The sequence below is a fragment of the Suricata suricatta genome, chromosome 9 (genome assembly GCF_006229205.1).
Source record: "Suricata suricatta isolate VVHF042 chromosome 9, meerkat_22Aug2017_6uvM2_HiC, whole genome shotgun sequence".
Classification (NCBI taxonomy): Eukaryota; Metazoa; Chordata; class Mammalia; order Carnivora; family Herpestidae; genus Suricata; species Suricata suricatta.
In genome coordinates, this window is record NC_043708.1 from 59,488,156 (window position 1) to 59,506,215 (window position 18,060).

The 18,060-nt window shown below is 47.2% G+C and overlaps 1 long non-coding RNA gene across 8 annotated transcripts in view; it reads right to left on the reverse strand.

Moving 5' to 3' along the window:
* Positions 1–9,528: 9,528 nt before the first annotated feature.
* The window catches only part of LOC115300748, a 40,722-nt gene continuing 32,190 nt past the window's right edge, over positions 9,529–18,060 (reverse strand). For 5 of the 8 annotated variants that reach the window (XR_003912816.1, XR_003912817.1, XR_003912815.1 and 2 more), the window contains 2 exons: positions 13,175–13,260; positions 9,529–12,017 (listed from right to left, as the gene is read on the reverse strand). This is a non-coding gene — a long non-coding RNA (uncharacterized LOC115300748). The remainder of the gene's footprint in view (positions 12,018–13,174; positions 13,261–18,060) is intronic. The other 3 variants (XR_003912818.1, XR_003912820.1, XR_003912819.1) reach the window with 3 other exon arrangements.

Below are 18,060 nucleotides of genomic sequence, written 5' to 3' on the forward strand. Positions count from 1 at the left end.
CCACAGCATTACCGACTCCCAGACTCTGCACACAGTCAGGCTGTAGTCCATGTGGCTGGAGCCAACAGTGGGCTCTGTGCCTTTGTGGACCTGGGATCGATGTGTGTCTCCTTTTTCCTGGGATGCAACAGGGCAAGACCAACTGTACCCACCCAGCTCATAGGACTGTAATGATGAAGGAAGGAAGCAGAGAAAGGGATACCTTTGGATGGTCCCTCCATCACGTCTGCCAGGGCTGGGACCTCATGAAGGAAAGGGACAAACAACAGTGTAGGGAGGGGGCTTTGCATGGCATTGGTTCAACTGGGAAACTGTGAGGAACCATCAAAGACCACCTGACCCATCCCAAGCCTTCTACAGAGGACAGCAGCAGCCCCCAGGGAGAGTCAGTGACCACCCCAAACCAAGACAAGTTCCTAGGAACACTGAACCAGATCCAGAGAGCCAAACTCCTGCCAGAGTTTGGACAAACAAGAAGGGACAGGCTTTCCAGGAAGGGAAGTGCCAACATGGGTGTCCACTTGGAGCAGTTCAAGGAGTACATGGGCTTCTATGGTCAGATGGCAGGGGCGGTACCAGATTAAAGAAGTGTATGGATGTCTAGACTTGACCAATAGGCAATAGGGAGCCACACTAGATTCTTGAGCAGGGAAGTCACAGGATAAAGAGCTCCAGTGACACTTTGTAGAGCTTAGGATGCAGAGTGAGCTGTAAAGGAAACCAGCTAGGAAGCAGCTGCAGTTGCCCAGATCAGGATGGAAGTCATGGGGGATGAATAAGGAACAAGATATATTGTGAAGTATGTGGGATACTCTGGCTGACTCCCCATTACTATCAGATGAGTGTTTGACTCAGGCTGATGCTTGCATCCATAAGCCATAAACCAGCCTCAGCTACTTTTAAGCAAAGGGAAATTGTTGGAAGTCCACAGGGAGCAGACAGCTCACAGAACAGACAAGAGATTGGGAAGACCAGGAACTGAGAGCTCTAGAGAGCCAGAAGAGGGTCATGGCCAGTGCACCAAGACTGCAGCAACCTGGCTGCACCTGCTTGTGTAAATGACCTCTAACCACTCACTGTCCTCAGCTCACTTGCTCAGGATCTGAAACACTAGGCAAGAATGTCCATTGGCGGGGCGTCTGGGTGGCTTAGTCGGTTAAGCCTCCGGCTTCAGCTCAGGTCAGATCTCACATTCGTGGGTTCAAGCCCTGTGTCCGGCTCTGTGCAGACAGCTAGCTCAGAGCCTGGAGCCTGCTTTTGGTTCTGTGTCTCCTTCTCTCTCTGCCCCTCCCCCTCTCATGCTCTGTCTCTCTTGGTATCAAAAATAAATAAAACATTAAAAAAAAAAAAGAATGTCCATTGGCCAGGTAGAGGCCACATTCCTGTCCTGATGGGGCAGGGAGGGGGTGGAGAGGAGACAATATGGCCGCCTTAAATCTCTTTGGGTCTCTTTCGTGGAGGGGAGTAGGGATGAGGCAATCTCCTCCAACAGAGATTAGAATGCTCTTAATGGGTGCTGGACACCCAAAAGTGACAACTACCTTCCACCTAGCCCTTGATTCCATCCCACTGATTCCCCAGGTTGCTGAGATCTCTGACCACCACTATTCCTCTCCTGAAAATTGCTCTCCACTACTACTCCCTTGTAAGGGCTGCTCAAATATCCTGTGTTGCTTGATTTTGGGAAGTACATTTGAGGTTCCTGCAATGACGTAGAATGCCTGCCCCTGGGCGAGTGGATGAGTGGTGAGCTAACCACTGGGCTTCCAGGATACCTCAGGGTGGTCCCTGGCTCCTAAGGTAGCTTCCTCCCCTAGTTCACCTTCACACAGCCCCAAAGCAAGGCTTCTAGCACCCCCAAGATGAAGCTAAGGTCTTTTGGGGGTACATGAGGTTCCAAGGAGCTGGTCCTGGTTCTGCCTGTGTGGCCTCCCTATCAGCCACATACACTTGCCACATTCTATACATCCTTCCTTCCGCTATTCCTTTGCTGAAACACCTCTGGATCCACCCACCAGCCCCAGGTCTGGCTGAGCTAGCAGACTCCTCTTCAGCTTGCAGAACCCCTTCCCCAATCTCCCTAGCCCTCCTTCCATCCTACCGCATTGGTACATATCTCAATCAAAGCATTTCCCCGGCTTAAATATCACATTATATGATAGTTACTTGCAATACTTTTTTCCTTTTAGTTAGAAAGGGGACTTAACACATAAGTTTTTAAAAAGTCCTTTTTAACTGCCTCTGCCCCCCCCCCCACCTCCTGCCACTGCATTCCCCTCTCTCTTTCCCTCTCTGTAGAGGTAGCTCTTTCCTGAATTTGCCGGGTAGCCTCCAGATCCATTTTGCTACTGTTCTATTTATCCATAACCAGTGCTCAGTACCAGTGTTTCGCACTGTTGATTTTACGCTTATTTACGTCAGTGTCGTCATGCTCCAGCTATCTTTCTGTGCCCTCATTTTTCCTATTCAGCATCATCCTGGCAACCGGCACACTGTGCTGTCACTATTTCTCTCTCACCATTTGTGTCCCCCTTGGAGGGCAGGGCCTGTATCTTTTCCACTCTATATTCCCAGTTAGGTGCTCAATAAATATTTTTGAATAAATATGGCTCAAGTTAATTTCAATATTTCTACTGAGAATGTGAAGTCATGACAGCTGCTTCACTTCCCATCTTGCCTGTCTCCGTCAAGTTCTACTTTCTCTTAGTTCTGAACTTCATTTATTTATTTATTTTTAATGTTTGTTTATTTTTGAGAAGAGATACACATCACGAGTGGGGGAGGGGCACAGAGAGAGGGAGATACAGAATCCGAAGCAGGCTCCAGCCTCTGAGCTGTCAGCACCAGAGCCCAACATGGGACTTGAACTCAGGAGCTACAAGATCATGACCTGGGCTGAAGTTGGACACCCAACTGACTGAGCCACCCAGACGCCTCCATTAGTTCTCAACTTTAAGTCCACATGTACCTGCTCCTGCACCCTCCATGTAATTCCCCTAATCTCCCTTGTAACATCTTCAGTTCTCCTGATCTTTTGGGGAACATTTGAATCAAAGTTTGTGAAATGCAAAATCAAATGACTATAAATGGCCCCTCTCAATCAGCAGGAAGAAATCAGATAACCAAATCCCAGCCATCAGAAAGGGAGGGCTCATGGTATCTTCCTTTTACACATTTAATTCTTTATCATCATAAAGGAATGCAGGTTTCTTAAAAAAAAAAAAAAAGTAGAAAAAACTCAACTAACTCAACAAGCCTTTCCTTACCCAAATACAAACTCATCTTAACTACAGAGTAGCTCTCAAATTACTATTTTGAATGATTTCTTTCCTTTTGTTTTTATTTTTTTTATGTCTTTTATTTATTTTTGAGAGACAGAGAGAGACAGTGCGAGCAGTGGGGGGTCAGAGAGAGGGGGAGACACAGAATCTGAAGCGGGCTCCAGGCTCTGAGCTGTCAGCACAGAGTCTGACGTGGGGTTCGAACCCTCGAAACATGAGATCATGACCTGAGCTGAGGCCGGCGCTTAACCAACTGAGCCACCCAGGCGCCCCAAATGATTTCTTTCCTAACTTTATGCCTTGCCTTTCTTTTCTTTATACAGTTGTGTGTGTGTATATGTATATATATAGAGAGAGACTTTTGTAATCTATTTTAAAATGTAACATAATGTAAGCAGTTTCCATATTATATGTTATTTAAACATTAAGTCTTAATGGTTGCATAATATCTAACAAAACTATAATTTGCCAAATCACTTCTCTAATATTAGATACTTAATTCCCCTTCCCCTTTTATTTAGTACTGGAAAGAATGTTGAATACAGAGCTTCTCATGTATTTAAGTTTATATTTTGGGATGGCATCTCATAAGAGCACGTATTGACTGGCCCAAGAGCACGGATGGGCTTACTAAGGCTCCTCACAGCACAGCTAACTCGGTGCGCTTCGTGGGAGCAAGCCCCTCGTCTCCCAGCAGCGCGTTAGTAAGAGCACTTCCACAGCAGTACTTTTACTAACCCTGGATATTATACATTTTCAAAGTCAGCTGATTTGATACGTGGGAAATAAATCCTATTTTAAATACAAATATTTGAAGGCTGTCTGGTGACTCAGTCAGTTGAGTGTCTGACTGGATTTTAGCTCAGGTCATGATCCCAGGGTCATGGGATTGAACCCCGCAAGTCAGGCTCTGAGCTGAGCTCCTCTGCCCCTCCCCCACTGCACATGTGCTTTCTCTAAGATGGAAAAAATATTAAATGCAAATATTTGATTATTATACCTTTCCAATTAGTTAATACTCAATTGTGTTTTTCTTTTGTGATTTGTCTACTTATATTCTTTATCTTGGAGTAATATTATTTTTCTTTCCCATGTAATACACAGTAAGAGTTTTAACAGTTACCTTGCCTATCAATATCTTTTAGCAGATAAAAATTTCAGTTTTTAAAAAGTTTATAATCATAGTATTGGACTTAGTTGAAATGTTTAGCCATGATATTATACCTCAAGCCTACCACATGTTTTCTCATGCTGTTTTCTGAGTATATTTTCTCCCACAAGGTCCATGCTACTTGGGAAAGGATTTCACTGTCTACATCTTATTGGGACATTAAGGCCATAGGCCAGCCTAGAGGTAAACAGTCTTCACTAATCATAGTTTGGTGGGTCTTAAAATGTTTTTAAATCAAATCTATCAAATTTTTTTTAGAGAAAGAGAGAGAGCATGTGTGTAAGCTAGGGAGAGGGGCAAAGAGGGAGAGAGACAGAATCTCAAGGAGACTCCACACTTAGCACAGAGCCCAATGTGGGGCTTGATCCCACAACCCTGAGATCATGACTTGAGCCAAAATCAAGAGTCAGACACTCAATGGACTGAGCCACCCAGGTACCCTGATGATTTCTCTTTTAAATTCAGGAAGTCCTCTCATCTCCAATGGTTATATTACTTATTTTCTTTTGTTTTCCTGTAGGTTTTATGGTGTTGTTTTTTTTTTTTTGATATCTAACTTCAATCCATATGGAATTTATTTCGGTGAGGTAGGTATAGGGTCAGTTTGGAAACAGGCAACAAGAGCTATATTTATACTCTCTGATACTTTAAGGTACACATCCAAGGAAATAGGCCAAAATAAAGGATCTGCCAGGATGTTCATGGCAGCAGTATTAATAATAGAAACAGTGTAGAAAGCTTAGATATCTACTGCCGGGTAAGAGTTAAGCAAACCATGACATGGAATAGGAGAAAGGAAGGTATGTATGATGAATTTTAATATTTTTTACTGTTTATTTGTTTTTGAGAGACAAAGAGAGACAGAGTGTAAGCAGGGTGGTGCAAAGAGAGAGGGAGACTCAGAATCCAAAGCAGGCTCCAGGCTCTGAGCTGTCAGCACAGAGCCCGACAACGTGGGGCTCGAACTCACAAACCATGAGATCATAACCTGAGCCAAAGTCAGACACTTAACCAACTGAGCCACTAGGTGCCCCTGAATTTTAAAAAGAATACAAAATGTACCTACTCTATGTTTACACTTACATATAATCAGGCAAGAATATGACCACAGCCTGGGAAAAAGACACAAGTGGTAGGGTTGTGAATAAATTACTGACTGAGGCTGGGCAGGGGTGGCCTCTGGCTGTCTTTTTCTTGAAAGGTATTCAGAAAGGGGATCTGGAGTTGGAAGGGTATCCCTGGGTAAATTGTTTTCCCTTTAAATTTAAATTCTACTAATATCAGCAAAAGATTTATTACATTAATACAGTAGCTGGCTGACATTTGCAATGGATATGTTTCAAGAACTTTGCTAATCTCCAAATATGTACATAAGGAACCATCCATCTGCTCACCTGCTAGACCGTGTCTTCACAGAGACTCCTTGTGTGTCTCTTGCTTATTCTTGCATCTTTTCTACCATCACTAGTAATCATTTTGGGGGTTTTGGGTTCTTTTTGAGAGAGAGCAGGAGCAGAAGCAGGGAAGGGGCAGAAAGAGAGGAGAGAGAGAATCCCAAGCAGGCTCCACTGGGTTCAATCTCATGAACCATGAGATCATGACCTGAGCCGAAATCAAGGGTCAGACGCTCAACCAACTGTGCCACGCAGGCACCCCCAACCATCACTAGTCTGATCACTCACATGATGTCCTTCCTTTTTTTCCACAAAGAGAAAGTGTGGAATCCCACTGCCCCTACCCCACACTTTATGAGAATTACCCAGTAGGTAAGGTGAGTGGATGCCATCCAAACCTTGACAAGTCAGGTGCTGCATAGACAGCCAAGCTCACTCACCAGTAAGTAATCCTCATTTCACCACTGGCCTGGAGACACAATTCTAAGACTGTCCTTGCAAAATCACAATCCCGACATCAGGATTGCTCTCAAATAATTGGACCTGCCTTCGTCAAATCCATAACTAGTCTTCTGGAAAAGAAGGAAGCTGCGGCAGGCTGCTACACTGTGGGACACTGTGTCCTCCCAGGAAGCGTGCTTCCAGGAATCCTTGTCGTTGTGCAGTCCCTCCCACATCAGCTGTGGCCTTGGCCATGTGTCTGGCTTTGGCCAATGGAGCATTAAGGAGGCATGATACATGAATAGCCTTGATAAGTGCTTGTGCTTTAGATCTGTCTTCTTGGCATACTCCCTCTTGAAACCCAGCTTCACACTTTAAGGAAGCCTAGCCAGTGGGGGTGTGGAAATGCCTGGGAGAATGAGCCAGCTCATGGAGAAGAACAGAGGTGCCCATTTGAGCCCCCAGCTGAATGCATCCACATGAGTAACACCATGTGGGGTAGAAGAATCTCCCAACCAACCCACAGGATCATGAAAAATAATAAATCAAGGTAGTTTTAAGGCACTAAATTTGGGGGTAGTCTGTTAAACAGTAATGGATAACTGAAATATATGGAAATGTACATGCAGTATACACTGTGTGATGTTAAATCAGAAAGTAAAATACAAGGGCTCCTCCATGGCTCAGTTGGTTTAGCATCTGATTCTTGATTTCGGCTCAGGTCATGATGCCAGGGTCATGGGACGAGCCCCATGTCAGGCTTCCCCCTGAGCGTGCTTAAGATTCTCTCTTCCTCTCTCCCTCTTCCTCATTCATGCTCTCTCTCTCTAACCAGTACTAAAAGCCACTTTAAAATTATAGTGCAAATGGGGTGTCTGAGTGGCTCAGTCGATTAAGCATCTGACCTCAGCTCAGGTCACAGTTTCTGAGTTAAAGCCCCATGTTGGGCTCTACGCCAAAAGCTCAGAGCCTGGAGCCTGTTTTGGATTGTGTCTACCTCTGTCTCTCTCTCTCTCTTCCCTCTTGCTCTTTCTCTCTCTCTCAAAACTAGATTAATAAAATACATTTTAAAATTATAGACAGTGTTTGCTGCTCATTAGGTTCCTTTTTGTAAAGCTTTGATTTAAATTGCAGTTCGTTAAAATAAAGTGTAATATTAGTTTCAAGTGTACGAAAGAGTGACTTCACACTTGCAATATAACACCCAGTGCTCATCACCAGCGCACTCCTTAATCCCCATCACCTATTTAACCCACACTGTCACCCACCTCCCCTCTGGTAACCATCAGTTTGTTCTCTGTTGTCAAGAATCTCTTTCTTGGTTTGCCCCTCTCTCTCTCTCTTTCCGCCCCCTCTTTGCTCATTTGCTTTATTTCTTAAATTCCACGTATGAGTGAAATAATATGGTATTTGTCATTCTCTGACTAACTTATTTTACTTAGCATAATACTCTGTAGCTCAATCCAGTGGTAAGATTTAATTCTTTTTTATGGCTGAGTAATATACCATTGTACGTATATATACCACATCTTCTTTATCCATTCACTTAATGCAATCCCTATCAACATACCAATCCTATTTTTCACAGAGATAGAAAAACAATTCTAAAATTTGTATGGAACCACAAAAGACCACAGATAGGCAATGCAACCATGAAAAGGAAAAAGCCAACTGGAGGCATCACAATTCTGAAATTCAAGTTACATTACAAAGCTGTAGTCATCAAGACAGTATGGTGCTGGCACAAACATCGACAAACAGATCATTGGAATAGAATAGAAAACCCAGAAATGAACCCACAACTATATGGTCAGTTAATCTTCAACAAAGGGGAAAAAATATCCAATGGGAAAAAAACAGTCTCTTCAACAAATGGTGTTGGGAAAACCAAAATTTTGTAACATGCAAAAGAATGAAACTAGACCACTTTCTTACACTATACACAAAAATAAATTCAAAATGGGGTGTCTAGCTGGCTCAGCTGGTGGAACATGCTACTCTTGATCTCAGGGTCATGAGTTTGAGTTCCACATTAGGTGTAGAGATTACTAAAAATTCAACAAACTTAAAACAAATTTAAAATTAAATTAGGTCTTTAGAATTAAAGACCTAAAGGTGAGACCTGAAACCACAAAAATCCTAGAAGAGATCACAGGCAATAACTTTTTTGACCATCAGCCATAACAACTTCTTTCTAGACATGTCTCCTGTGGCAAAGGAAATAAAAGCAAAAATAAACTACTGGGACTTCATCAAAATAATAAGCTTCTGCACAGCAAAGGAAACCATCAACAATACTAAAAGGCAACCTACATAATGGGAGAAGATATTTGCAAATGACAAAACTGATAAACGTTAGTATCCAAAATCTACAGAGAACTTATCAAACTCAACAGCCAAAAAATAAATAATCCAATTAAAAAATAGGCATAAGACATGAACAGACATTTCTCCAAAGAAGACATACAAATGCCCAATAGACACATGAAAAGATGCTCAACATCACTCATCATCAGGGACATGCAAGTTAAAACCACAATGAGATATTCCCTCACACTTGTCACAATGGCTTAACTCAACAGCACAAGAAACAACAGGTGTTCATGAAGATGTGGAGAAAGGGGAACCTTCTTGCACTGTTGGCAAGGATGCAAACTGGTGCAGCCATTCTGGAAAACAGGATGGAGGTTCCTCAAAAAATTAAAAGTAGAATGACCCTGTGATTCAGTAACTGCACTACTGGGTATTTACCCCAAAAATATTAATTCAAAGAGATACATGCACCCTGATGTTTATAGCAGCATTATCTACAGCCCAAGCCAAATTATGGAAACAGCCCATATGGGAACAATGCTTGTGACTCCCAGAGTTTTGAACTCTCTCAATTCTTCCAAGTTCAGCCCAAAACATGTGTGGTTGCCAGTGCCATCAGCGAGCAGGTGAGAGATGTCAGCTGGGATGTTCTAAAGTTAACTGAGTTCTTGTTGGTTAAAATACACTGTATGTGAAGCTTGTGCAAAATTAGAAAAATTATAGCGTTGCTAAGGAGGGCATGACATCTGGGACAGTTTTTTTAAATAAAAAACTTAAGTAACTTTGCAAAACAAGCAACTAGTAAAAAAAATTTTACCTCTATCCTTCCTTCCAGTTTCTTGACTAATTATAGTAAATGTCCATATACATTTACAAAATACATTTATAAGAGGAAATGAACATTAATAAAAAAAAAAAACAGAAACCATTGATCATGCCGAGAATGAAAACATTTTGGGGGCATCAGCTTTTGCGTGTGATTTCATGTCCTATTCACAGGCAAATTTTCTGTTGGCCCAGCTGCTTCTTGGATTCATAGTTCAACATTTCCCAGAGTTCTAGAACACCCTTGCTACCAGGGCCGAACCAGTCTGGGGTACTCTGCAGAAGCACGTCAGGTCGCTCAGCCATTCCAGACTCAACCGTTTCTGAAAAGGTGAGAGTGCTCTTTCTGCCAACCACGGATCTTGTAACTGAGCCCAGGGCGATCAGCAAAAAGTTCAGGAGTCAGGAAGTCCTGGTTCAATCAACTTAGAACAACAACGTTCTTGCGAAACTTCTGGTTCCCTTTGTGAAATGAAGAAGTACTGAGTCACCTTTCTGAGGTATTCCTGCAATGAGCTTCCTAGATTTCCCAAGATTTTTTACTTCATTTTTCCTTGATTAAGAAAGTAGTACAATGAGTAGCCCAGTAAATGTCACAGAAGGTAGAGAGCCACTGGTGTTGACAGTGAGGACGGCGTCAGGGTCAGGAAACTGGAAGCCGGATGTGCCTTTCTGTTTGCTGAAATCTCCATTCACAGATGCAGAAGATTGCTGAGACCCGGTCCTGGGAAAGGAGTGGACCGGCTACACAGTGTTGATTTTCCTCCCAAAAGGTCTCCTTCAACAACAACTTTGAGTTCTGATTGGAGCCTTTTGTTCTAGCTGCTCAGTGAGCCAGGCCTCTTTGATCTTGATAAAGGGAGGCACCTTTCCTATTTTTTCTGGCTTCTTAGCCCAGCATCTTGGCTTGTTTTCCAGCCTTATTGTTTCAGTCTGTTTGAATAACCATTTCCCTGGTGAAAGTTCCCTGACCCATTCTCCAGCAGGCAGCACTGGGGGTGCGGCCAGGGTCAGGCTGAACCCATTCCTCACGGGGTCCTCTCCATGCCCACTCTTTGCCTCAGAGGCCCACTGGGCACCCAGGGGTGGAGGCTGGGCAAGGACATCTCACAGCTCAGAGGTCATGAACTATTAGAGCCCTCATAGTGACATAACAAAGAATAAGCTCCTTGATCTTGGAACCCAGCTTGCTGAGCAGCCTTTGTGGCTCTGCTCAGAGGACCCTTCAACATCCCATCAAGGGCAGGGAGGCCATCACAGAATCATTTTCAGGGGGCAGTAGAACATACTGGTAAATGGTGGCCTTCTGGCTTTACCACTTGTCAGCCATGAGGTTTTCAGAACATCATTCAATCTTTCTGTGCCTCAGTGTTCTCATCTTTAAATTGGGGGGTTTGGTAGTTCCTATCAACAGAGTTAAAAAGAGCAATACAGATGCCATTTTAAGCTCTCAGTAATACAACCATTAATATTAATTGTAAGGTAATGGGGAGAATAGGAAGTCTTTTTATCTGCTCTGCTCCAGAGAACAATCTCCGTTCCTGTTAATCTGGCCCCACCCCCATCCTCACCCCTGCCTGGGCCTTAGAAGGGCTTGTCCCAGCTGCGATGGCCTAGGCATTAGCACTCAGCCCTTCTTCAACCTCAGTCCTTGGATCTCTGTGGCTTCTGTTCTAGAGTGACTGTTGATCCAAATTCAACACACACTGCTCAGGTCAGGCATGAATGGGGAAGTGGAAAACTGCCTAGGAATTTGTGTGCTGTGCACGAGGAACGAGCACTGACATTACATGGAGAAGGTGGGTTGATATAGATGAATGTTAATGTTACAGTCTACTCTGGGAGCTCAAAACAGTGCATTTCAGGGAAGGGAAGGGAATGGTCACTCGAATAAGGGTCATCAGGAAAAGCTTCAGAAGCCAGCATTTACTTTCCCCTAACTTGCCAGGATCAACATCCCCTCCGCCCCCTACTCCCCAGCATCTGAATAACCAGGTTTCAACAAAGCATCTTTCACCTGAGCCTCTAGGCCTTTGGCAAAGGGTTTAGAAAAGCTGCTCAGAAGACAGCCTAGTGCTATGGGAGAGCAGGGGTGGCGGGAAAGGCGCCGTCCCAAGCTGGGATTCCAGGGGTCTAGCCTGGCTCTGCCTGCAACCCAGGCCCCTTCCTTGTCTGTGAAATTAGGGTGGTCAGGAAGTCGGCCAGAAGCTCCCCAACCTCTCTTCGGGCCTAGGGTCCTTTGCGCTCCAGGCCCTGCCCCCACCCCAGCCATAAATCTATGCACCTGGGGAAGAAGCCCCAACAGGATTCAACTGACTCATGTTACCGTAACAGGATACGTTTCATATCGCTCTCTGGACCTGGAAAAAACCGAGAGTGCCAAGGGCGGACCAGTATGTGCGCGCTTCCTGTTTCTCCGAAGGCTCACAGGCCATCAGCATCCCGGGGGCAGTGCTGGCGAACGTCTCCCTAAACGCCCGCACCTCCAGGCCCCGCTGGTTCCTTAGGGCGCTGGGCGTGGCTTCCGTGAGGCTCAAACCGGCTGACGCAATAGCGGGGAGGTGTTGTCCCGGCCCTAGCTGCTCGGCGGCGCTGCAGCGGGGGAAAGGAGGGATTAGCTCGCAGCCTGGAAGCTCCTTAAAAGTCCTTTTAAGGTCTCGGTCGGATCCTAGATGGTCATATCGATCCCCGGAGCCTCCTGAGGCTCCACATCTGGAGGAATGTGCTCCTCACATCTGTCTCTCGTGTCCCTACGGGACCTCCTCCCAGGATGTATTCATGCTTCCAGACTCCAAGCCCTACCAATTCCTTTAAATGCACCGCTCCGGGATCTTCCAGGCTCTGGGAGTCCCCAGTGGAGGGTGGCATTCCTAGAAGTCTTTTTGACACAATACCCGGGGTGGGGGGCGGGGAGGAGGACTGGATACGAGGAGAGGGTCTGAAATATCTGTTGTGCACATCACTAGTGTAGCTGTCACCCGCACAGCAGGTAATTCGTCACCACACGGAGTTGAGTAAAGGGACTTTTGAGAAAGGCAGGGGTAGGGGATGCATGAGACTCAAGAGCAAGGCAGAGGCCACGACCTCAGAGGCCTGGCGGGGAGAGAGGGCGGCGATGGCCCAGCCCTGCGAGAGCCCGCAGGGGAGGGTGGGGAGCCGGGAACCGGCCAGGCCTCGCTCTCCATCCCGCCGCCGCCCAGGACCGCCCGGCTTCTGTGCAGCCGTCCCCGCAGGGCAGAGAAGGGAGCCGGAGGGACCGCCGTCCTGCACTGTTGGCTAATGTTTAGGTGGTTTTGTTTTGGCTTTGCAGTTTAGAGATAACCGTATACAAATAGCTGCATCCAGAGGTCTCAAGAGTCCGCGAAGTTCCCCTGAAACGCCAGGCCTCACGCTGGCTTTGTGTCCTGGGGCCCTTCATGAAGTACAGACTTCCTCCCTCAAGGTCTCTGCAGCCCTGGCCGCAGGCGTGCGCTCTTCTCCTCCGTGGCCACTGTCACCAGCAAGCTCAGGTCTCCTATCCAGAAAAGCCCCTAAATCACGCGTTCCACCCTCAGACCGCTTAGAAATTCCAGCTGCTCAGTCACTGTCCCTTCTCTGGGCCACCCTTGTGCGGAATCCCAGATGAAGGAAAGCACCAGTGACTGCAAGTTACTTAAGAATAAAAATATACTTCTTAGCCCAACAACATAAAACAGTAAGAGGAGTTTTGGTTATACAAAATCCAATAAGCCACCCACAATTGTACCTACCTTTGTTTTTAAGCAGAGGAATGATGAGGCCACTTGATCTCAGGTCCTGGGCAGACTTTTAGGTGCCAGTCTTGTTTTCTAATAGTCTAAAAAATAGTTGACAAAAAGTAATGTTTATTGGAGACTTCCTAGCACCTGTAAACGTGGACAAGTTTCTTAACCCTTATGTGCCCCCAACTTTTTATCTGTAAAATGGGAATAATCTCATCACCTCCTTAGGGTTTTGTGAGGATCAAATGAGTCCATCCCTGGAAAGTACTTGAATGGTATCTGGTGCACAGAAAAGTGGTATTTGCGTGTTACAGCAATATTGGCTACTGTGTGCCAGCCCAAAGCGGGGGGCACTGTCTCTGTCTTAGAGACCACGGCTTCAGGGCTTCCTCGAACACCTAGGGCCCGCCAGCCTAGAGCCATGGGTCTGATTTTCGTTCCCTGGGGAGAGAGGTCTCCAGAACTCTCTCTCTAGGCCCTGTCCCCTCTAGCCTGAATGCCAGGCACCCAGACCTGCCTCTGTGGCACTTGGTGGTGGAAAGCAGCCCTGAGTTAGGATTCGGAAGATACTCAGTGTAGCAGCTCAGTGACCTTAATCTTTGGGCCTCAGGCTTCCTATCTGTAAATTAGAGATAATAATTGCCCTCCCCACAAACCCACATGCAGGCTGGTTTTGAAGATCAAATGCAGAATAACTAAAAGTTCTTCCTGAAGGTGACATCATGAGCCTCCACTGTGCCTCCAACCTCAAATTGCACTTTTTCAAGCTCAGCTGGGGGGTGGAATGGATTAAAAATAAGCCAACCTCGGTAGTTGTGGGCAGGCAGGGGCCTCAGGGGAGCTCCTTAGCCATAGAGCTTCCCCGTGTGCCCCCGCTGCCAGGCTGCTACAGGGAGGACACCATTAGGCCGAGTGACCTCTTGAAATGCTGGGGGCAGTTGTTCCATCCTGGTGGTTCCCAGGTTCCAGGAGGAAGGAAGGATCTTGCCCCCAAACAGCCCAGGATGGAGGGATGGGGATGGAGAAGGGTCTTCTGGAAAAAGTGGCCCAGGCCTTGGTTATGAAACAAACCGAAGCAACTGAAAGCAAATCTTTTGCAAACCTAAAGCTCTTAGCTGTAGCTGTGGGCGAGGGAAAGAGCCTGGGAAAGTAGGGGGCCTTATGGGCAAAGCATCGTTCAGTGGGGGAAATAAAAATCGAGATAGGGCTCTCCCTGTCCTTACCCCAGCAGAGGATTGTCTGCATAAAGAGCTACCCGAACTTACACTGATTCAATGAGATACCATGAGTGCAGGGCCTAGCACTGGCCTGGCACTTAATAGGTGCACAATGAATTTGTTCCTTTTATGTACATGTACACACACACACACACACACACACACACACAACACTGTTTGGCCTCACCACGAGACTTTCTGCAATTGCAAAGTACATGCATGCTATGTGCTGGGCACTGTGCAAGGTCAGGAGACCAGGTGCAAGAGCTGGCCTTGACCTCTGGGAGTTGTGTTTGGTGGTTGAGATAAACTTGAGCCCAGGAGAGAATTGGAGCTATAAGAGGAGCTCCAGAGCTGAGAGTGCTAGGAGAAGGGCCCCCAGGCAGAGAAGCAGGGGGCAGGAGCTTTGGGGTGACTGTGGAGTCTGGGTGAGTCAGAGGGAAGATCCTTGGGTGCTATTTTCTTGTTGCATACCTACTTGATCTGTTCTTTGGTACTTCCTGGAGAAGCAGGACCCTGGCTGCCCACCTTCACAGGCCTCTGCAAATCAGCACACAGTGATCCCAGCATGCCCCGCCCCCACACCCACATCGTGGAAGGGGATGGCCGGGCAGCTCTTGCCCCAGACAGTAGCACAGGTGGACTGCCAGAACCATACAGAACCTGTCCTCTGGGTTCCAGGAGAATCTAACCAGTCACAGTCCTCATGGGACTGAAGGTTTTCCCAGAGGTGGCTCCTAGGACTAACTCCAGGTGCAAGGCCTGGGTGCCACCCATTATATCTTCCCTACTGCCCACCTTTAGGAGCAGGTAGCCAGTCCCGTCCACATCTAGCTCTCTGTAGGATGGTCCTGGGGTGTGGGGAAGGAGAGGGAGGAAAAGAATCCTCCTCAATGGTTTGCCCCTTGGGTGGGTGTCTCAAGCTAGGCCACCCTTCACCTTGCCCAGAGAAATCAACTCCTCAAGTAAGATGGTGGAGCTTATCACCTCCAGCCATATATTTGCATGAAAAGTTGGGGCCTGGGTATGAGGGAGGGAGAGCGGTAACTCTGAGAGCTGAGCCCTGGGTGTTGGTGCCAGTTTGAGTTGTGCCTCAGAGCAAGTTTAGAATAAGGAACATGAAGGGGCGCCTGTGTGGTTCAGTCAGTTAAGTGTCTGACTTCAGCTCAGGTCATGATCTCACGGTTTGTGAGTCCACGCCCCGTATTGGGCTCTGTGCTGACAGCGTGGAGCCCGCTTCAGATCCTCTGTCCCCCTGTCCCTCTGCTCCTCCCTCACTCATGCTCTCACACTCTCTCTCAAAAATAAGTAAAAACATTAAAAGAAAAAAGAACAAGGAATATGTACTGAGGAGCACCTACTACGTGCCAGGCCCTTTTCATATATTCTCAACTAATTCTCACCACAACTCTGAGGTATGTGTTCTAGACACATTTTATAGATGAGGAAACAGAGCGAGTTTACTTTGGTTGCCCAGAGTCACACAGCGACCTGAGAGGAGTGGCATCTGGTTCCACTGGCAGCACTGTCTTTTCTGAGGGTCCCTTGGCAAGCTCCTGGGACAGTAGATTCTGGGTGGATGGCCGTGGCTCAATGTGATGCTGCAGCCTGCGGAACTGTGCGAAAGGCGGGCTTGAGCAGAGCAGCTCTGTCGCAGGTGGGCCAGAGCTTTGGGTGCCCTGCCAGCCAACGGGGAACTGTGCGAGGAGTTTGCACAGGCCACCCAATTCCTGAAGCTGGTGGAGGTCTCCAAGTCTTAGGTCCTGGCGTGGGTGAAGGCTGCTTCCCAGTTGATGCACTTGGAAAAGCCCCTGCCTCTACCATGGGCCACAGAGTGCTGTGTAATTTCCTCTGTGGGTCAGTCCTCCTCCAAGGGCTGTGACAGGGCTGTGAGTCAGACCCCAGCCTGTCACTGATAAGCCACCAGCTGCCTAGCTTCCAGCCTGCCTGGTGGACATCGGGAAGGCTGCCCGCTGCCTTCTCCCATCTCTGCTCTGCCCTGTGCAGGATGCGGGGGCTGCTCTGCGGAGTCTCAGGCACACATCCGCTGTGGGTCACCTGAACATCCAGAGTCAGGAATTGAAGTGCCACCGGCAAGCTGTTTGAACCGGGCCTGATCACGCCACTCATCTCCCAAGCAAGAGCCTTCTTTGCCTTCCCCTCAAGTTCAGGAGACCCACAGGGGATTCTGCTCATCTGAGAAAAAAGCGCTTAGCTTAGGTGATTAAAAAAAAAAATCAGTGATTATTTCAATTGCCTTCAAGGAATTCCCCATGTATGGACAGGCTTTGAAACTCAACAGCTGGCTTTTAGAAAACAAGCAGGATTATCTTTGGATCCCTTGTTCTGAGCTGACAGTGGCTCATCCAGAATCCCTCAGGGTAGGGAGGCTGTCACAGGCTGGAGTGCCAGTCATACTTCTGGGCAATTTAAAGCCACGTGCTCTGTGTCACCAAGACCATGACTCAAAACGAATGCTTGCCAAAGCTCATTCACGAAGGGGTTGAAATTGCTCTGTAGGCACTTTTCAGAGTGAGGGCTTTTCGCGTCCTGGAGGGAAACCCGGGATGCACAGGAGATGAGTCCTCCCAGCAGTCCAGCTGAAGGCCCCTCCAAGCCAGGACCCGTAGGTGTTCGCTTCTGTTCCCTCAGCCTCCATGGTTTTCCTGAATGTCTGTCAGATGACTGAATGAACAACAGGAGAAACACTTTAAACTGGCACAACAGCCTATGTGTGTCTTCCTGCTTAGCGAAAAGGACTGATGCTTGTGTGGTCCCCACAAGGGAGCGAGAACCTCCACAGACTGACCAGATGCCCGGCTGATGGCCAAGAGATCCATGCACCCCAAGGGCTCACCCTTTCTCTGCATTCCTCCGGGAAGACAGGAGTTGGCCTCAAACACCTGGAGGGAATAAAGCCTCATATCTGGGCAATTTCTAGAATTATATAAAAAAATTCTAGTGTTTATTTATTTTTGAGGAAGAGAAAGAGAGAGTGTGAGTGGGGGAGGGGCAGAGAGAGAGGGAGACACAGAATCTAAAGGAGGCTCCAGGCTCTGAGCTGTCAGCACAGAGCCCACTGTGGAGCTCAAACCCATGAACTGTGAAATCATGACCCAGGCACCCCTATTTCTGGAATTATAAAGAGTTTGGGTTGGCTGAGATCCTTAAAAGAGGTTTTTAAAATTATTATTATTTTGCTCCTTAAAAACAAAAACAAAGACAGAGGCCTGGTGACAGGTGCTAAGAGTCCAGGCTAGATCAACATGGCCAGGCTGGGAGGAGGGAGCAGCCACTTGTGGGCCTGGTCAGGCAGCCCTGCCCGAGTGGGCACACAGGCCCTCGCCCGGAGGCTCCAGCAGCCCAAGGCATCTCCTCACGTCTTGACATCTCCACCTTCAGTCACACCTGTGGGCCAGACAGCCACGTTTAGAGCAGCTGCTGCCATTGCTACTCCCCCCCACTGCAGAGTGACTCAGGCTTCTTGGCTTTTTTCTTTCCTTTTCTATCCTTTTCTCTTCTTTTTTCTTTCTTTGCCTTCTCCTTACTTAATAATTGTCAGCCTGACTGGTAGAGACCAGAGGCCAGAGAGGGTGTGGCACTAGACAGAGACTTCCAGTAGTGAGTGGCCAGAGCCCAGCAGCAAGGATGGGGTGACTATGGGGGAGAGGGCGGGTA